At 47.2% G+C, this 20,907-nt stretch overlaps 2 long non-coding RNA genes across 2 annotated transcripts in view; one reads left to right on the top strand and one right to left on the bottom strand.

Moving 5' to 3' along the window:
• Window positions 1-20,907, bottom strand: part of LOC140410187 (uncharacterized) — a 179,754-nt gene that overhangs the window by 52,409 nt on the left and 106,438 nt on the right. The gene's annotated exons all lie outside the window — the stretch shown is intronic.
• Window positions 15,492-16,529, top strand: LOC140411585 (uncharacterized). Its single transcript, XR_011940878.1, has 2 exons — window positions 15,492-15,886; window positions 15,977-16,529. It is a non-coding gene; the product is annotated as an uncharacterized lncRNA (long non-coding RNA).

The following is a 20,907-nucleotide window of genomic DNA, read 5'->3' as shown; positions in this document are numbered from 1 at the left end:
GCGGCAGCGCCTTCTGAAATAAAGAACACAAGTAGTTTTTATATTACTTCTAGCGTTTAATATTAGCACTCATGCAGATGTGGGCACGCCATAATTTGGTTCTGGTACATTTGCGGAAATTTTAGGAACTCCGAGCTGGGACTAACGTTGCCTCGTTGACGTTGCAGGACTGACAGAAATGACCCGCGCGCGTCCTTTAGTAATTCTAATCCATTTCAGCGTCGTGCCTGTTTCCGAGCGGCAACTGGAAGGTTTTGGGACGCCAGTGGCTTCCCGCGTTTGTCAATCAACAAGGAAGGACAGCTGGAAATGCAGTTTCTGCGGCGGGAAACACTTGCGGGAAACGTGCTCACGCATATTTGAAGCTTCTTGGTGATCGATTCTGTGCCTTTCGGCGCCCGGGGTCGGTGTGGGAAGAACTTTATGAGCATCCAGATTTCGATGAGAAGAAATGCTCTGCAGCTAAATTTCTTGGAACTGAAGCCACTGCTTTCCCTCCTCGCTCTGAGAACCGCTGATCAGTTTCGGACTCGGGTGCTTTTCAGAGTAAGTACAGAGACTAAACCAGGCTGATAGATTATTGGCTGTCATCATTGATTACGTGTGAAGACGGTTTTCCCTTATTGATTATTTTTTCTTCACGCAATGCCGTCCTGGCCGGCAAGGTCAGCCTGACTAATGGCCCCTAACAGAGAGGGCGGCTTTGAAACACTTTTCCTCCTTCAGTCGTGGGCTCTGGGTCTCGTTGGCTGGCAATAATATGGATTGAATATCCCTAATTTCCCTGGAGAAGGTGGAGGCAATTGTGCAGAAAGAACCGCAGGTGCACTGCATGGGGACTAAGTGCCGATGGAACGGTGCACAGAAAACCCCAATTCAAGCAGGAAACACCGGTTCGAGATCAAATCTGTCATTGGCAGACGAAAGTATTTCTTTGTGAAGAAGGCCAGAATAGTTTGAAGGAAAAAACGTTTTCAGTTTTCAGACGCTGATGAATATGGAAAGGGACATGCGTAAGGATAATGGTGGAAGTGAATTCATGTATCCGTCCATTAGGCACGACACACCTTCGTCTAGAAACTGGAAAGAGAAAGCTGATGGTTGACCTGGGGAGGTATTTCAGGAACTGGCAGGGTTGGATGGTGCAACCAACTTTAAATGGAATGGTTAACAGAAAAAGTAAGTAATGAAATAAGAATATCACGAAAGTCAACAAGAGTGAAGTAAAGAATACACGAGAGTGCAGACACCGACTCTGTTCACTTTCAAGGACAGCAGAGGTTCCTGCAGGACCACGTTGTAGAACAGATGAACGTTTAGTCAAAACGCAGGAGCAGCAGGTCATTCGGTCCCGAGACACAGCTGCACACGAACAGGGATGACCGCATTCATCCCCTCCAGCCTCTTACACAGGCGCAGAGGGAGGTCCGTGGAACACCATCCCCCTACCCGGCTCATGCCTGTAAAAAGGATTCAGGCCATTCGCCCGTTCTATCCTGTTACACAGTAACAGGAATACCCTTCGGGCCTCTCGCACAGGAATGGGAAGAAGGCATTGAGCCTCCGTGCGAACCAGTTGTGTCAGTTAGTTAGATCATGGATGATTTGCATCTCAAACTTTTTCCACATCTTTGCATCGTCACCCTCAACACCCTGAATCACATTCGATGAACTTAAATCCGTTTGGTACCTGTGGAATTGAAAAGTACACTCAGCGAGCTCTCGTCCCTTGTAATTTAGGGAAGGAAACCGGCTTACGTTTTCTGATCTGTCTTCCATGTGACTCCAGGCGTAGAGCACCGAGATACTGTTGAAGATATACAGGAGGCTCATTCACTCCCTCTGGCCAGGTGAACAGTAAAAGGGATAGGGCAATGCATCTTTTCCTCGCTTCTGACTCCAGAATTGCCCAACGCAGACGGTAGATCGAGGGGAGTAGTTTGTGCTGAAAACATGTCTGGCTCTAGAATAGGAGGTCATAGGAGGTCATTCAGCTACCTCAGGGCTGGTACAGCTAAACCATTCAGTCTGCTAGAAACCACACTATATAGGAATATCACTATCCCCAACCTCTCATACCGGAGCAGATCGTGAAATATTCAACCTCATGGAGCCTGTCGCACATTAAGAGGAGCAGACCGTCCCGTGGTCCTCGATTCCATTATGATCGTCAGATAGATCATGTCAGACCTGAAATTCAACCTTGTTAATCAGCCCTGTTTCCGTTATCATTGGTACCGTCAACATCACATCAAATGTCATCTGATGCCTGATACCATAACTCGGCCTCATCCTTGTGGGTGAGGTGGAGGACGTAAGACAAAGAGAGGGAGAGACCGAGAGAGAGAGAGAAATAGCGAGAGAGGCGCCGAGAAAGATTCTGCGCGAGGAAGATTCAGAGAGGGGGAGAGAGGTGCAGAAGTAGAGATATACGAACGGAAGTTCCGAAGGCCAGTTGGGCTAGTTCTGAAGTAGCATTTTTTTGTTGTCAGCCCTTATCGGATATTAATCTTACCCTCATCTGCACAGGTCTCTTTTACCATTCAAAATAATTTATTTGAATGATCTATCATGTCTTTTAAACAATCGATGTAGACCATGACTCCAAGTTCAAAAATCAACTTAAAGCAATGTTTATTACCTTCCTGATCAGGAAATACTTATTTCGCGGTTGACTCTTGTTAAGTGCACCTACCATTCTGATAAATTCAAAGCAAGTGAGAAGAGGTTATCCATTTTATAACAGGGGCATTAGCCAACGGGTTAATCGGGAAAGCTCATGCGCCAGGAAATCTCGTGAGAACGGGAGAGGGGTTAACACTCAGTAAGATTAGGAGTTAAATGGTGTCAGAAAGAGATGGAGAAACTGCTGCCAAAATGGGGGGCGTGGTGAGCATTTCCAAAAGAGAATGATGGGCGAGTCTGTGCGTCAGGCACTGAAGGGCAAGGCTGCCTCGAGGAGATGAGCTGCAACACTACTTCATATCTTGCAGACGGTCTGTATCGCTCCGTCTACCACTGGGTTCGTAATTCACAGTGCAATTTCTGCCCACAAACCATCCGCCGTGCACCATGCCCGCTTGTCTCTGGCTCTTAACAACTCTCTTGATCTTATTAGCGGGTAAGTAAATCGAGAAGTAACCGTCACATGGAGGAAATTGGGGTTTTGACCTGGAATGCAGACCAAGTGGTTGGGGACGAACGTGGGGTGGATTCATACAACAACTTGTATGAAGAGAGGGAAACCGAGGAGAGAAGGGGGGGGGGGGGGCGCGGTTACGGAACGTGGGAGAGCGTGAAAATCATGTCAAAGAAAGCATCAAGATTGTCAGATAAATGATCGTGTTCTACCCTGTGAGCCAGGGAGGATATCATTTCTCTCGGATGGTTGCGTGCTGTAAGATTACAGCTGTGAGAAATGTTAATGGCGACACGAGGGGGGACCCGAAACCCGCTTCCAAACAACGCGAGATCCTTGATGATTGCACATATATAATTCTGGATTTTACTAATCGGCAAATAACAAAAAGTACAGGAATATGCAGAAAAAATGTGCACATCGGGACATGAGGACATTCAGGGCCTCGGCGCCCATCTGATTAGATCACGACCACTGTGTGTTTATGCTCCATGTATTGTGTTTCGTATCATTAATCCCCTCACACAAGTATCCAATGTTTTTCAATTTTGGTTTTGCAATGAGTGGAATACCTAACCACATTAATATTGACAGTTCTTGTTATGTTTCGAGGGTTTGGCGAGTCACAAAAGATAGTACAGTCCAGCAAGTGTATATCGATGAGAGAGGGCGAGTCTGCAACGATTGCATGCACCCACACCCAGCACGGATCTGATGATTACATGTTCTGGTACCGTCAGTCGCCGGACCAGGGGCTCCGGTACATTCTGCATGCATTCCAAAGCGAGGAGCCGTACAAGTCGGACGAGTTCAAAGCGCGGTTCAAGGCGAAGAAGACTGCAGACGGCTCCTTCAATCTAATGGTCGGAGATGTGCAGCCGCGCGACGCAGCGGTGTATTACTGCGCCACCAGCGGCGCACAGACATACTCTCGGACAGAACCGTGCTACAAAAACCTGCCCTGTCTCAGACTGACTTTCGGATGTTTTACGAGTAGACAGATAGACGGAGAATGGAGCATGTATCTTTACATACGTGGCTCGATAAATGGACAGACTGACTGACAAATAGGGCGTAAGAAAACACAGATACACAGCTCGCAATCTCTCCATCTCTCCGTTAAATTATATATGTGCCCTCTCGTTACCGACCCTACTGCAGGGAACATATATTTTTTTAACCACATATTCTATCCAAGTCAGTTATGATGACAAACATCCACCAATTAGTGTTCTGCCCAAGACAGGTGCTCCGTTCATTGTCTCCCGATACTTAAACCTGAGGCGTACCTCGGGGCCCTTCAACCAGGTGTGATTTGTAATTTCATTCCACTAGCAGGAGCTGGTCAAGGGGGTAGGCCCTACCTCTTATCAGCAGCATCGGGAAATACCAGGAATTTGTCTCTGGTATTCTAAACTACACGCGAGCCAATAAAGACGACCTCCGTCATTCCGGGTGTTATCTGGTAAATCGCTTTGTATCACATTAGCACCACTAAGGTAGCAAACCCAGATAGAATTGTGAAACAGACATTCAGGGAAGGGTCACATCGTGCAATGTTCAGACGCGGCTCCAGATACTCGCAGGTCTGCAGCACCTGTCTCCTGATAGCTTTCCTGAAACTGTTTGAAACCCATTTCCCATCTTCTCCCTGCGAGTGTCGCTGTTTACTCTTAGAAGCTAGCAGGCGTGCCAATGAATAGTTATACCATTCAGCACAGAGGAACGATTATATTAGTGCCGATTTGTAGACCACTAATGCATACTCCTGCAATATTGTCGCCTGCACACACGTTCAACACCCACACGGCCTGCAATGGGGCACATACTTTTTAAGCGAATAAATGTGTGCACTGAAAATCTTGTTTCATTGATCTTCGCCATGTGGCTACAAGGCCTTAAAATCCAATGATTTATCCCTTCACTTTAGCAGAGGAACTCTACCATTCGTACACGGATGGAACCATATGTAATTTAGAGCTCAGCTATTGACTCTAAGCCGGTCTCTGAAATTACCAGCTGCCCATTTAGCTTCATTAAAGGAATGGTGGCACCTCCAACCGTCCAATGTCAATTACACGTGTTAGTTGATTTCTGCCCATGCTACTGCACGTTTGCCGAGCATCGCCTATCTATATTGCCCGCAGGTTGTGTCTTCTGCGAATAGGTGGCGCTCTTCAGTTCAAACGCATGGATGAATTGAAAACAATAGACTGAAATAGTAGGCCTCTCTGCAATCCAACACAGCATACGGTGCACACTTCCAGATGCAGTGCAGCAACTCGCCAAACCGCTAACTTAAGTACTTGGAACATCAATGGACAAATGCATAGGAACACAATAGCTGAACATTTCTCTCCAGGCCACACACCATCTTGAATTTGAACCATATCTCCGTCCCTTCACTGCCTGTGACTCAAATTCTTGGAGCTGAGTTCCGAAGGTCACGCATCTGGGTTGTAGCAGTTCAATAACGCAGCTCGCCAATCTTTTTTGAATAGCGCTGTACATAATGTTCAACAGTATTCCTCGCAAGTCTCAGAGTCTAGACAACCGAAGAAGACCAGTATATTTTACCGTCTCTGCAAACTATTTACGTGAATTAATAATTTAGCTCCACACAAAAATCCGCCCAGCCTTTTTTAATCATAATCTTTCGAATAATAATCTTTATTATTGTCACAAATAGGCTTAAATTAAGAAAGCAATGAAGTTACTATGAAAAACCCCTAGTCACCACATTCGTGCCTGTTCGAGTACACTGAGGGAGAATTCAGAATGTCCCATTACCTAACAGCACATCTTTCGGGACGTGTGGAAGGAAACCGGAGCGTCCGGAGGAAACCCACGCAGACACAAGGAGAACGTGCAGACTCCAAACAGACAGTGTCCCAAGCCAGTAATCGAATCTGGGACCCTGGTACTGTGAGGCAACAGCGCCAACCATCGCATCCTTGCAATATATAATTTTCCATTTCTCCCTTGGGTCCGCAACGGTCTTAGATTGATATAGATCCTTCCTATGCTCATCAATTAATTGATTTTTAACATTGGGATTTACAGTTATGTCTGAATATATGTGACAGTGAAACAGGCATGGATTATCTTAAATAACTAACTGATTCACTACCGTTCATTTAAATCCAATAATCATTCTGTGTTTAAGTCGGAGTAGTATTTCACACTGACAGAAAAACAACACGTTAAAAAGATTGGGCGGGATTTTACGGTCCCACAGCCGTGCGTTTCTCGGCGGCATGCTGGTCACTGGCGGCGGGATTCTCTATTCGCGCGGCTGGTCAATGGGCAGCTCTGGCCGCTCCGATTCACTGTTCCTGCCGGCAATACATTCCCTGCAGTGGCTTTACGGCGGCATGGAGACGCTTAAGTAGGAAATCCCATTGACAAGCGGCGGGAATAAAATCCCGCCGATAGGGAAAGGCGCAGCGTAGAGAAGCTCGGTGCTGGTGGACTGGAGACTATCGCTCTGGGTTTCCCATTGAAACGATCCCACGCCGCCAGGAAATCCGCGTGCGGCGTCCCCCAGCAGCGACCCTTCAACTTCGTTTTGGGGAACTTCCTCATCTGATGTCTACCTTAAATCACAATCCAGCCTTAGATTACAAAAGGAGAGAGATAATGTTGGAGTTGTATAGAAGTGTGGCGAGGTCATATCTGGTGTACTGTGTGCAATTCTGGTCGCCACATTATGGGAAATATGTCGTTTCAATGGGGGAGGTGCCAGGAGCTTCATGCGTGACATTACCTGACATGGAACATTGAACTTATGAAGGGAGGTTGAGAGGCCGGCTGGTTTTCCTTCCGGCAGAGGAGATTGATGGGCGCTCTGATCTAGCTGTACACAATTTTGAGGGTCATGGGTAGGGTGGATCGGGAACAGCTGTTCCTCTTCGATGAAGGGTCAGTCGCGACTGGCCATAAGTTCAAGGTGAGGGGGCACGGGATTTCGGAGGGATATGGAGAACACCTTTTTACCTATAGGTCTGAAATGCACTGTGGGAAGAGGGGAGGGGGTGCTGCTGGAAGAGGCGGATTGTCTGATATCCTTTTAAAAAGTGCCTAGTTAGAGTATAAAATAATACTGATAATCTTCATTGTCACAAGTAACCTTATATTAACACTGCAATGAAGTTACTGTGGAAATCCGCTAGTTGCCAGTTCCGGCATCCATGACAGTGAGAAGGAAGATAAATGGCACTATTTTATCAGTCAATGGTAACACAGTGCAGACAAGGTGGGCTGAATTTACTCCTGCTGCACTGCAACAATTCTAGGATACTGTATATCTGATGTTGTCTCTGCGACTGTGTTTCAGGGTAAGGAGTTTGGGAAATCAAAGTAATTTACTTTTCCTTCACTTCATTCATTCTGTTCCTTTTCAGAATGGGGAGCAGGGGGTTTGGCTATATTGTCAGTGGACTAGTAATCCAGACACCCGGGCAAATGATCTGGGGGCCTTGGGTTCCCAACCCTCTAATGGTGATATGTGAATGGAATTAAAACCTGGAAGATCCTAACATTTATTCTCGTTCCCCGCTCTGGCCTCTATGTCACTCTGGATCCAGAGCAATGTTGACTCTGAAATGCCCTCGCAACCCGCTGACTTGAAATGAAATCAAAGTGAAAATCGCTTATTGTCGCAAGTAGGCTTCAAATAAAGTTATTGCGAAAAGCCCCTCGTCGCCATATTACGGCGCCTGTTCGGGGAGGCTGGTGCGGGAATTGAACCGTGCTGCTGGCCTGCCTTGGTCTGCTTCAAAAGCCAGCGATTTAGCCCTGTGCTAAGCCAGCCCCATACACTTCAAGAAGAGGTGAGAGATAAATGTCATATAAGTCAGCAACGATCACATCATATAAGTGAATTTTAAAAATGTACAATTTACTGTCTTACCTCTCTATGCCTGAAATGAGCTCGCACAGGCTATCCGTGAGAAACCCAATCAGGAAGCGCTAATTCGAATACCAGTACACCGAAGTTGCAATTCTACGGGCAGTATTGAGGCAAGCGTCGGCAGTTTGAATCTCCGAATGCAGGGGGAGCGGTGCCCAGGCTTACTGGCCAGCGGCAGAGTGGGCAGGAGCTCAGCGCGCTGACAGAGGAGCTGGGCGTGCATTGCTGTGCCAGCTGCTTTCAAAGTGACTCCCAACTGTCAAACAGTTTAAGAAAACCCCCAGTATGGCTGTTCCAGATCAAATCTGTCATTGCCTTACAAAGATGTCATTTTTTTCCAAGATGGACAACATCATTTCACGTAGAGATACATTTCCCTATTCTGGGACGTCAATATATAAGCACTAGAATGATGCCGGAACCGAGATCATGGCTGGAAAGAGGTTTCCACAGAGCAGGAACGTTTGCCCAGAAACGGCAAACAGATACCTAATGGTTGACCTGGGGGAGGTCTGACATGGTTGGATTGTGCATAGCCTTAGAAAGGAATCGTGAACAGAAATATCAAGTAATTAAATAATAAATTCACCAAATCCAACAATAACGAAAGAAGTAAGCCACTCTAATCCATGCACAGACTCTGTTCCCTTTCACAACAGGGACAGCAGAGAGCGTGGTATGACCATGATGTCCCGCAGATGACGCTTGAACCAAAAACACAGCAACAGAAGGCTATTGGCCCCCTCAATGCACATGCACATAAATAAGGCTACGTTTATTTATTCTGTAGCGCCTAGTACACAGAATAAGAGGTAGAAACAATCAGCACCGCCCCCCCCCCCCCCCCCCCGTTCTCCGGTTAGACAGAAACCCAATCATGCCGGGCCTTCGGCGGCGCAGTGGGTTAGCACTGCGGCCTCACGGCGCCGAGGTCCCAGGTTCGATCCCGGTCACTGTCCGTGTGGAGTTTGCACATTCTCCCCGTGTTTGCGTAGTTTCGTCCCCACAACCCAAGAATGGGCAAGCTGGGTGGATTGGCCGCGCTGAATTGCCCCTTAATTGGAAAAAATGAATTGACACTCAAAATTGAAAACAAAAGTGTCTGGCCTTCGGGTTTATTGCGCAGGAAAACTAGGAGGCCATATAGCCACCGCTCGAACCATTTCCTGCCAGGCAGTTAGATCATTGGTGATTTCCATCTCACCATTTTTCACGCATCTGCATAAATATCTGAATCACATTCGATTAACAGAAATCTGTTACTTCGTTCTGGATGTCATAACGACAGTCACGATGCCCTCATTCCTTTCTCAAACAAATGCATCTGCGTCGTCGATGCCATTTAGTGAACAAAATTAGTTTATGTTTCTTCACATCACTTTCATTTGACTCCAGGGGGCAGGGCAATGAGTTCCTCCCGGGGATATGGAAGGAGGCTCATTGAGTTGCTTGCGCCAGATGAATAATAAAGTGATAAGGGTAATTCACCTCTCCCTGTCTATTACTCAATAACTGGCCGAAACAGGCGAGAATTATGTGCTGTGAAGCTCTAACTCTGTGGTTCTATGATTGGAGGAGGTAATTTATCCTCGTCAATGCTGGTGCACAAAACCAGGATGTCATTCAGACTCCCAGTAACCACAGGTGTGAGCCCTCTCTCCATCCTGTTCCATAGGAAAAGGTTGTGGAACGTTTGACTGCTTCGAGGCTCCAGTAGGCCAATGGGGCAGGCCGTTCCGTGGCCTTTCGATGACCATTTACTCGTCACTGAGATCACGTCATACTTGAAATTAAACTCTCCCCTCCCCCGCCTTGTTTCGTTGATCCTGAACACTGTGAACATAAATGTTGAAACATCTAATTATTGAAATCATTCTTGTAGGTGTTGCGGAGAGAGAGAGAGTCTGAGATAAATCCAGAGAGAGAACGAGAGGCTGCTCCGATAGCCGGTCTCGCTCTTTAGGCTTGGCTCTGTCCCTCTATAACACTCTTTCTGAAGTTGTATTTCTTGTGAGCGCTGATCTGGTTTCATTCATATTTTCAGCTGCAAGGGACTTACTAATTTGTTTGTCTCTATCATGTATTCTGAGGATGCCAGCAATAGGAATAGACCATGACTCCATGTTCCCTGTTCACCGAAAATCAATATTTGATATTTCCCCATAATGAAACTCTTATTTCTTGGGTACCTCTGGTTAAGTGCATCTAATCGTTCCGGTCAATTCAAAGCAATTGGGATGAGATCGATCATTGCGGAACATCAGCATTGGTCACGGTGCCAACCCGGCAAGACGACTCATTCCAGAAAATCCCTGCGACAGAAAACGCGAGCGGGCTTGATTCTCAGCGGATCAGGCGTGAAAGGTGTGCGTGTCGTAGATGGAGCAGCGGGGCGGCCAAAATGGGAGGCGTGGTGTGTATATCAGTGAGAGAAGAAAGGGCGGGCCTCTGGGTCGGGCAATAAGGGCAAGGCTGCCGTTCGGAGTTGACGTGCACAGTTTCGTCACCTCTTGCAGGCGGGCGGCCTCGCACCTCCTGCCTGTGTGCGACCAATTGAGAGTGCAATCTCTCCCCAGACACCCTCCGCCTGCATCATGTCGGCTTGGCGCTGTCTTTCCAGTTCCATCTTCTTCCTATTGGCGGGTGAGTAAAGCGAGAAGCCACCGCCACGTGCAGCAGTTAGAGATTTGGGCTGGAACACATAATGAATCCCGACGATCAAGCGGCTAGTAAAGATAGGTAGGGTGGAATCTTCAAATAACGTATATAGAGAGAGGGAAACCGAGAGAGGGGGGGGGGGGGGGGTGCGACGGAAGGATGGAGAGGTGTGTAAAGGAAAGGAACATGCTTGTTAAATAAATTATCTTGCGCTGTCCCGTGAGCAAGCGAACACTTTAATTGGTTTGGATAGTTGAGTGTTGTAACATTGCAGACGTGAGGAACTTCAATACTTACATTGGGGGCATTCCAAACCAAGGGGGCCCGCAGGGAACGCCAGATACCTGCAGGTTTGATCTATTTTTCTGCACTGGACGTATCGGCAAGAAACACATTGTCCTGGGCTGGAGGACACACCAGTTGAATATGCAGTGGCGGGGACAAAGCAGCTTCAGAAAACGCATTTGTAAAAATGCAGACCATGCTGCTCCGTTAAAAGTAAATGTCGAGTTCAATATCTCCGAGGCAACTGTATGTGTGGCTTTAGAGAGCGCGAAAATGTACTTATTGAAAAATTCAAATGGTGTAAATGGGGGAAGCGCTTGAGCAAACATAGGGCATCAGGATATTGTGCCTCGAACTCTGTGCCCACTTATTAGATTTTGGACACCTTGTGTTCTTGTCCCATTCATTCCCTGTTCAGTCCCATTAATGCCCCTGTACAATGATCCAATGTTTATTTCAAATTCAGTTTTGCAATCGGATTGCCTAGCTGGCCAGGTTAATACTCATAATTCTTGTTCTGTTTCGAGGGCTTGGCGAGTCTCAAAAGATCGTACAGTCCATAAGATCAATAACGGTGAAAAATGGAGAGTCTGTAACGATTCCATGCGCCCAACGCGGGACTGATACTTACATGTACTGGTACCGTCAGTCGCTGGACCGAGGGCTCCGGCACATTTTGTACGCAGTACAAGGAGCTGAGCCAACTAGATCGGAAGGAATCACGGAGCGGTTCAAGGCGCAGAAGACTCCAGAAGGTATCTTCAATCTGGCGATCGAGGAGCTCCAGCCGAGCGACGCAGCTGTGTATTTCTGCGCCTCCAGTGATGCACAGACATGCACTCGGGCAGAACCGTGCTACAAAAACCTGCGCTGCCTTGGAGACGCAAACTCACAGCTTTTACTTACAGTGTACTTAGTGCATTAGCAGACAGATACTGAGGCATATATGTTCACTTACGTGGCTAGATTGACAGACAAATTCAAAAATAGGGAGTAGGAACATACGCAGATATGGAGCAGGCTCTCTCGGTCCTTCCGTTAATATCCCGCTTACTTTTCCTTTCTCTCGCGTCCCTCATTTTATATCTGTGCCCTCTCGTTACCGATCCGACTTGAGGGAACATCGTTTCTTCCCAATTATTCGATCGAAGCCAGTTATGATGACAAACATCCACCCATGAGTCTTCTGCCCATAACACAGGCGCTTCCGTAGTTTCCTGGCGATTTTTAGCACTGAGGTGTTTTTCGGGGCCGTTCAACCTGTTGCGATTTGTTCTTTCTTTCCACGTTCAGGAGCTGAGCCGGGAGTCAGGCTCCACCTCGTTCTCAGCAGGAGCGGTTCCCGGTTTTCTAAACCACAAGCTAGCCAATAAGCGGACGTCCCTCGTCATTCCGGGTGCCGTCCATGCAAATATTTTTGATGACATTAGCAGCACTGAGGTGGCTAAACCAACGTTTTCAGGGCAGGGGCACCTCACTGTCCCATTGTGCAAAGTCGAGATGCAGCTCCAGATAATTCCTATGCCCCTGGGACCTGACATATTTTCTGAAGCTGTTTGCAACCCGTTTTCCCGCTTCTCTTGGCTTTGTTTTGGTGCGTTTCTTCTGAGAAACCAGAAGTTCATACCGTCGAATAGTTTGAGCATTCAATTGTCCTTCTGTACAGAGGTTCACTTATAGTAGAGCTGATTGGTATATCACTGCTAGAGAATCCTGCAATATTGGCGTCGCCGCATATTTTCAAAGCCCACAGAGCCCGCAATGAGATTTTTACTCTATTAAGTGAATAAATGTTGCACTAAAGATATCGGGTCAATGATCTTCAACCTGGAACTACCAGTTTATCTTTAAAACCCAGCAGTTAATTTCTTCACTTTAGCAGAGCAAAGCTACCAGCTTTACCCGTTTTGAACGATTTGAGATTTGCAGCTCAGCTGTTGTCGATAAGCCAGTCTCTGGATTTACCAGCTACCCGTTTAGTTATATTAAATACATGACTTCTCCAGCAACTGTTCAAGGTCGATTAACTGTGAGGCGAGGCTCACAAGCTCTGACATTAGTTCAATCGGGCCAACGCTACAGCAAGCTTGGCTCACATCGCCTAAAACATCCTCGAAGAATGGGAAGCATTGTTTTATTTATTATTTGTTCATGGGACGTAGGCTGTGCCAGGGCTGGAGGAAAATAAGAGTCGGACACGTTGCTGTGGATCTGGAGTCAAAAGTAGGCCAGACCAGGTAAGGATGACAGATTTCCTTCCCTAAAGGGCTTTAGTGAATCGGTGGGTTTTGACGACAGTCGACAGTTTGAAATGAAATGGAATGAAAATCGCTTATTGTCACAAGTAGGCTTCAAATGAAGTTACTGTGAAAAGCCCCTAGTCGCCACATTCCGGCGCCTGTTCGGGGAGGCTGGTACGGGAATGGAACCGTGCTGCTGGCCTGCTTTCAAAGACAGCTATTTAGCCCTATGCTAAATTAGCCCCTGTTTTAATCGTTTCTTGTCTTAAAATGTTTTGTTATTTTGCTAAAAGATAATCGGCAGTCCTATGATTTTGTTCATCCGTGTCTCTAAATAAAAATAAGAACTCACGATCTATCGAGCGAGGGTTCCGCTCCCGCATCCGACTCAGAGTCGCAGCAACAGCTGGGATGGTAAAAGTGTACTAAAACCAACTTCCGGCCCTGACGCAGATAGTTGTTCATGCTGCACAACCCCTTTCATTCCCAGCCCTCTGCAACAACATTATATAGTCGATTGCCGTCAACCATGCATCTCAGTTTCCTCGCATTTGCTCTTGTATTTCTATCTCCAAGTAAGAAAACTTTGACTAATTCTAAGTCTTGTACATTTCTCGCTTTCAACGGGAAAAAAAGTGACGAATCTGTTTGATGCCATGATCGGATATCTTTATTCGCGCAAGAAAACAATATCGAACAGCGATATGCCAATTGGTGTATATTCTTGCGAAAAGGCTTTTAACATTATTCAAGCTATTAGAAAATCATTGATAACACATATTCTCAATTTAGCTTTATGTTCCAGAAAGCGACGGTTTTGGAAAAAACTGAACGTTTTTCATTGTTCCCCTCTTCCTTTGCTGATAATTCCAGACGTATCGGACTAATTGTGTGCTTGACCTGAGCATTGTAACCACTTCATGCAGGTGAAACACTGTCTCGTGTCGGTTATTTTCCCAGGCACCAACTGGAAATATACTCCAACTTCTCAGATGTATCCGATTATTAAACATATCGCCTGTTTTTTCAGAGTGTTCCCCTGGGGATGTCATACATCAGTGGCCGGCTTGGGTCGCTGTGGAACTGGATCAAGAAGCCGGGTTAAATTGTTATCAGAATGGGACCGTTCGGAATGTCGTGTTCTGGTACCGCCAGATTTCTGGACAAGGATTCACGCTCATCGGGTACAGGTACAGAGGCAGCGACGCTCAATACGAAGAGAGCTTCAAAACGGGATTTGAAACCACCCGAACGATGAACGATAAGCTGTGCACTCTCAGTATCCACAGAATTAACCCAGCCGCCTCGGCGGTGTATTACTGCGCAGTCAGTGAGGGTGCACACAGCTGCAGACTCAGCAGAAGCCGCGACAGAAACTGGAGAAGAGAAAAGATTAGGTTCTCTCAGAACCCTCGCAGCTTTGCGCAGTTTTGCTCGTTTAGGTTTCGAAACAGGTGCACGAAGAAGCAACAATCTGTCTATTTGTAGCGATAGAGATAGCGGGGGTGGTGGGGGTGGATGGAAAAGAAAGGAAAAAGAAATAAGGACATGTTAAAGAGAGGGTCATTTAATTGCAGTAGTCTGAGTAGATCTGATGACTTAGTGTTCTGCGTTAAATGTATTTGTTTTCCTTTAATCACAGAACATCGACTGAAATGTTTATGAGGTTTTGCTGTTAGATTTCTGTTGGTGACTATTTTAAGTACAGCCTCAATCACTGATATTGAACGGGATGATTGAGGATATCGCCGCAACACAGACCAGTTGAAGCACACACCGCGGACTTATTTCAAGTTAAATTGGATAGGACTAAGCAGCCGATCCGAATAGGAGGCATAATATAAGGAGGCTTCCATAGGTTAAGAAAGAGCGATGAATTAAGGCTTAGTGGTCAACTTTAAGCACAGTATATATTAAGGGCAACCGAGTGACAGAATATATTTTATTTTATTTATTACACGCGGTACAATGAAGCGGAAGACAGCATTTTACGCAGGGAAGGACAATTGAAATCATCCATATCGCAAAGTACAACTAGAAGAGTCGTCAGCGCCACCCCATCCAACTGGGACGTTGCAGTTGCATTACATAGCCAGGAGGTGGCGATGTGTGTCCGCCTACGCCTTCCTCGCTCGAAACTTTGTTATCGAGTGTTTAAATAAAACGTGGTGATTCAGCGAGATGCAAAGACTTTCTTTCGGAACTGTGCTGCGGACTGGGGCGGGAAGGAGAGCAGTTCTAACGGAATGGTGCCATCGAATAACTGGCTCAGCCGCAAGAGGGTGTTTCACAGAACTTTGGGAGAGTTGGCGCTGAGCGCATGATCTGAGCAAGTGGCAATCAGAAGGAAAAACGTGGGCGCGGTTCAGAAGGAGGTGGCTGCAGGCTTCATTTCAACAGCTCAATCGTGAATGAACCTATCGCCCAGCCTCCACACCCCTTTCTCATCGAAAAAGACGAGATCAGGCACACGAGCCAATGAAGAAAGAGCGATCCAGCCTGCCGGAATACGGAAACATATATATTGCTGCAAGCGCCGTACATTTCAGATATTCCTCAATAGAACTGCTCAAGTGAATTCACACATTGAACGCAACCACCTTTCTCCAGAGATGGCTGTGTCCCAGCTCTTTGTTTTGCTAATACTGACAGGTGAGGTGGAGCTGAAATTATACCTATTTCGATAATATTCCTGGATTTGCAACTATTTTTCCACATTTTATCTTTCTCCGTATTTTACAGGAGTGCAGGCGGTGGTAATCTTACAGACGCCCGCATCCATATCCACTTTCCCCAGGACTCAACTTAGGATCGAGTGCCTCAACAAACAAGCAACAGCTGGCTCCTATTTCTACTGGTACAGGTGGCGTCCCGATCGAGAGCCTCAAAACATGTTCTACTCTAACTATGCTGACGTGGTGACACCCACATTTCAGGTGGACGGTTTCACGGCCAGGAGACCCAACAGCACACACTTTTACCTGGAGTCCCCCAGTTTGCTGGCGAATCAAACCGCCGTCTATTACTGTGCCTGGAGTGAGCACAGCGACTCCAAGAGTTCGGGGCGTTCAACAAAAAGCTGTAAGGGCTCAGCTTATATCTATAGGAGATAAATGATCTCTCTGTATCTTCGGGTCTTTGTTTGTCTGTTTACCTATGTGTCTGTTTACATGTTTGACTAGGTGAGTATCCAACTCTGTGTTATTGATCTAACTGTCTGCACGAATCGATTTTTCCGACCGGTTTCAATGCAATTCCCTCCTGTTCTATCAATTAAAATGTGTTTCTGCGTCAATTTCGCACCACGAGCTATGTGATATCATTTCACATATTATATCAGTTCTTTTGTTGTTTCAGTTATATTAATTCAACTTAATTTCTGTCGGGAAAGACAACATCAATGCATTCTTAATTCTTGAAAATACTGCAGCGATATACTGATAAACTCCTCGGCAACGTATTACCCGCCTTCTCGCAGCACAGTGCAGTTTGGGGTTAAAAGGGTTCATGCTACAGTTCCAAAAGGGGACGGAGTTACTCGACAAGGAGTTAGACTAAACTCCGGGGCCATAATAGTCCCTTGTGAGTCGCTATTAAGTCAGAGTCGTAATCTGCGCGTAGCAGCAATGAGAGAAAATGCCAAGTAATCTTCAAAAATATCAGTGTTGTGAAATTTTGAAGAATAAGGTCAACACTGATGTGAGAATGATCAGCAACTCAAGGCATAACTGGATTGGACAGATGTCTATGATCCCACGGTGGAGAAGTGAGGGAAGCACTGATCTTTTGCACTGTTGGCCCTGAGGAAAAAATTAAACATTCTGTCAGCCATCTCTGATATAATCAGAGTTTTTTCTGGCACAAATGAAAAGACGACTAACCTCAAATCCCCGTGTTTAATACTGAGCTCTGACCTACAGTTACTAACCAAAGATTTGGTGGTCCAGACACAGTGGTGTCGTGGGATCTTGCTCTGCTCAAATTTGTTGCCGTGTTCCCGAGCATAAATGCGGGGCTGCGTCGCACAAAAGTACACCACAGGTTAGAAAACACAATCAACCGCCCTGTGCTCAAAGGAGGCGCTAAAGCAAGTTCCGCACTTTGTTGCTGAACGAACGTCCGCTCTGACCTGGAAATTTGCATTGTCTTCATCATCAATCTCTTGGCTGAGAGAAACAGTCTGTCGGGGATAACCGGCCACCTTGTATCTCAGATTATTTTCCTTTGCTCTCCTACATCTTGCCCGAAGTAAGGTAGTGTTGACTAATTCTGGCGTGTTGTGCTTCTCTCCATTTTCCTGGAAATAGCTGGAGTAAATTACATTGTGTTGTCCGGTCATGCTACGAGCAGGGAACTGTATACGTATTAAACTATATCTAATAACGATATTGTATTGTATTTTCGGAAGCGCCCTTGGTCTGAGCGGCTCGCTGGCCCATTGCAGAGGAGAGTTTAGAGGCACGCCATTGCAGTAGATTAGGGGGAAGTTATTTCAATCCAGGCGCATAAGGAGAGGATGAAACATTAGGGGACAGCGAGGCTGGTGTAGGACATTACAAGCGTAGATCGGAGGTACTAGGTCACGCCAGAGGAGAGGGAGAGGTTCCAGGCGTTTGGTTAGTGTCGATGGGAAAGTCAGGAGGTCGGTTGCGGAGGGACAGAGGGGCACTCTAATAGTAAGGGGAAATGCGAAAATGATGCTGCCCCATGACCTGAGGAAGCAGGTGGTGGCAAGGCACATTGGGGGGGGGGGGGGCGAGAGGGGTAAGGTGTTGGCGGATTCGGAGGGATGATGGGGCATTTGAGACCTTCGAGAGGGCTGCAAGAGTCGGAGCCCGCGGTCGGGGAGGAGGGGATGCGGCAGTTCCTGGAAGGGTTGGAGTTCTGTCAGGTGGAGGGGAAGAGGTTGCAGGGGCTTGGGGCCGTAATTGCGTTAAGGTAGCAGATTGACCACGAGGGTGCGATGCAGGTGAGGAACACCCCGGGTTCCCAATAGAGTTTTATTAGATGTTTGGTGTTGAGCGCGGGGGGCATTGTTCGTGAGGACGTACAATGAGGTGAGGCATTTGGGGGAGCTCTCCCCAACATTGTCACAGGCTTCTATCTCCCTCATCTTAAAGCAAGAGAAGGACTCGGAGCAGTGTAGGCCGTACCACCAGATATCAATACTGATGCTAATTATTGGCTAAGGTGCTAGCATCGCGAATTGAGGAATGTGAGCCGTGGTGATCGGGGAGATCCAGGTGACATTTGTGAAGGGAAGGCAGTTGTTGGCGAAAGTGTGCAGGCTACTTAATGTAATTATGATGGCCTCGGGGGCGGGGAGGAGTTAGAAGAAGTGGTGACAATGGACACAGAGAAGTCCTTTGACCTGGTGGAGTGGGCCTATTTGTTGGCGGTGCTGGTACAGTTCAGGTTTGTGCAGGGGTTCATGGACCTGGTTCCGTGCTCTAGGGGGCGCTGGCGTTCGTGTTTAGACAAACTGGATGAGTTTGGGGTACTTTCGGTTACATTGTGCGACAAGGCAGGTGTGCCCACCCTCCACGTTGCGTTATGCCTTGCTGATAGAGCTGCTGAAAATTGTGCTTTGGGCGTTGAGGGATTGGAGAGGGATAGTGTTGGGGGCGGAAAGGTGCAAACCAGAGAGTTTTACTATATGCCGATGATGTGTTATTATATATTTCGGACCCGGTGGGCAGCATTGGAGGGATGATGGAGATTAGAGGGAATTTGGCTGGTTTTGACGGTACAAATTGAACATGCGAAGACCAAGGTGTTACCAATCAGTGCGAGAGGGCAAGCTGGGAGGTTATGCCTGTGGCCGTTCAGGGCGGTGGGGCGAGTTTTAGGTATCTAGGAATCCAAGTGGAACGGAGCTGGGCCCAGCCACACAAACTGAACTTTGGTTCAATTTAGAAACGATTGTTCGGGGGAATGAAGGCGGATTTTAAGAGGTGGGATGTGTTGCAGCAGGTACTGGCATGCAGAGGTTGGGAATGACGGTGGTGTTGAACGGGGTTCTTGTTCATATTCCAAAACCTCCCACTCTTTGTTCCGAAGTCATTTTTCGAAAAGGGTAACAGGCTCATTTCTGTGGTTATGTGTGTGTGTGTGTGGGAGGTGCGGGGGGGGGGGGGGGGGGAGGACATCATGGGTGAGGCACGTGTTTCTGGAGAGGGGGCGAGTTTGAAGGGCATTGCCGGTTCTGATAAATTGTTATCGGTCGGACAGTGCAATGGTGAGGAATTAGGCGGTAGTGGTGAGATCGGTTTGGGGGCGAATGGATGCGAATTCGTGTAGGGGGGCGGTTTTGACGGCAGGACTGTTGTCACCTCTTCCATTCTCGCGTTCCATGTATATAGGCAGTTTCATAGAATTTACAGTGCAGAAGGAGGCAATTCAGCCCATCGAGTCTGTACCGGCTCTTGGAAAGAGCACCCTACCCAAGTTCAACACCTCCACCCTATCCCCATAACCCAGTAACCCCACCCAACACTAAGGGCAATTTTGGACACTAAGAGCAATTTATCATGGCCAATCCACCTAACCTGCACATCTTTGGACTGTGGGAGGAAACCGGAGTACCCGGAGGAAACGGGGAGGATGTGTAGAGTCCGCACAGACAGTGACCCAAGCCTGGAATCGAACCTGGGACCCTGGAGCTGTGAAGCAATTGTGCTATCCACAATGCTACCGTGCTGCGCAGGCAATATCTTTGGCTGGAGAGCATGCGGTTGTCGGCGTTCATATGTGACAATAGCTGGGTTCAACCGGCCGAGCTGGATGCAAGGCTCTGGGGGTAGATGCATGTCAGGATAGACAACCTGAGATACTTGTTTATAGAAGGCAAGTTTGCGGGACTGAATGACTTGGAGGAATTCAACAATTGCACAAGGGCTTTAGGTACCGGTAGGTGACGGATTTCATGAGGAGACATGTGCCGCCGCCGAAGGCGGGGTTATATGTGAGTGACCTGGCAGAATTCCTGCGTTTGGAGAAGGTCAGGTTCGCTTTCCGGGTTCGGCAGAGGGTTCACCCGGAGGTAGAAACCGTTCGTTGATTTCTCCAAGGAGTATTGAGGGGAGAAAGGGGGCGGAGATAGGTGGGGGATGAGAGGGACAAATTGTCAAGGCAGGATGTAGTGGGATGTTGGTATCAGACTAGTTTGGGGATTTGTGTTCGTTCAGATTGATGCTTTGGTCTTCTGATATTTTTGTGTATGTACGGAAAAAGCCTCGAACAAAAATATTTTCAAACAATTCTGAGCTTTCACTTTGAAAGACCGATATTATGGATTGCGCGGTCCATATCGCAGGTTTCACGTTCATCCGTTACGCAGCGCTGTAGCGCCATTGCACTCTGTGCTCCTACGTGCTTGCCCAGAAAATAATAATGCAATAGAGTGTGACGAGTAATAACAGTTCATTTCGCTGGTTTTGCTGCGATTTCAAATCCCGAACAGTCAGCACAAACAAACGCAAGTATAGCCCTCTCAGACCTGCTCAGTTCTGATCGCATGGTAATCCATTAAAACAGACAACGGGAAGGAAGGGGGGCAAACAAGGAAACAGGGGTGAACGAAAAATTGAGGTGTTCAAAAAAATCAACCATGCCCCTGTGTGCATCGCTGAGGTGGCGAACAATTATCGCAAACGGTCCCTCACTCAATAACC

The sequence above is a fragment of the Scyliorhinus torazame genome, chromosome 4, assembly GCF_047496885.1.
Source record: "Scyliorhinus torazame isolate Kashiwa2021f chromosome 4, sScyTor2.1, whole genome shotgun sequence".
NCBI lineage: Eukaryota > Metazoa > Chordata > Chondrichthyes > Carcharhiniformes > Scyliorhinidae > Scyliorhinus > Scyliorhinus torazame.
Note: the sequence above shows the minus strand (reverse complement) of the source record. Positions and strands in the feature narration are given on the sequence as shown.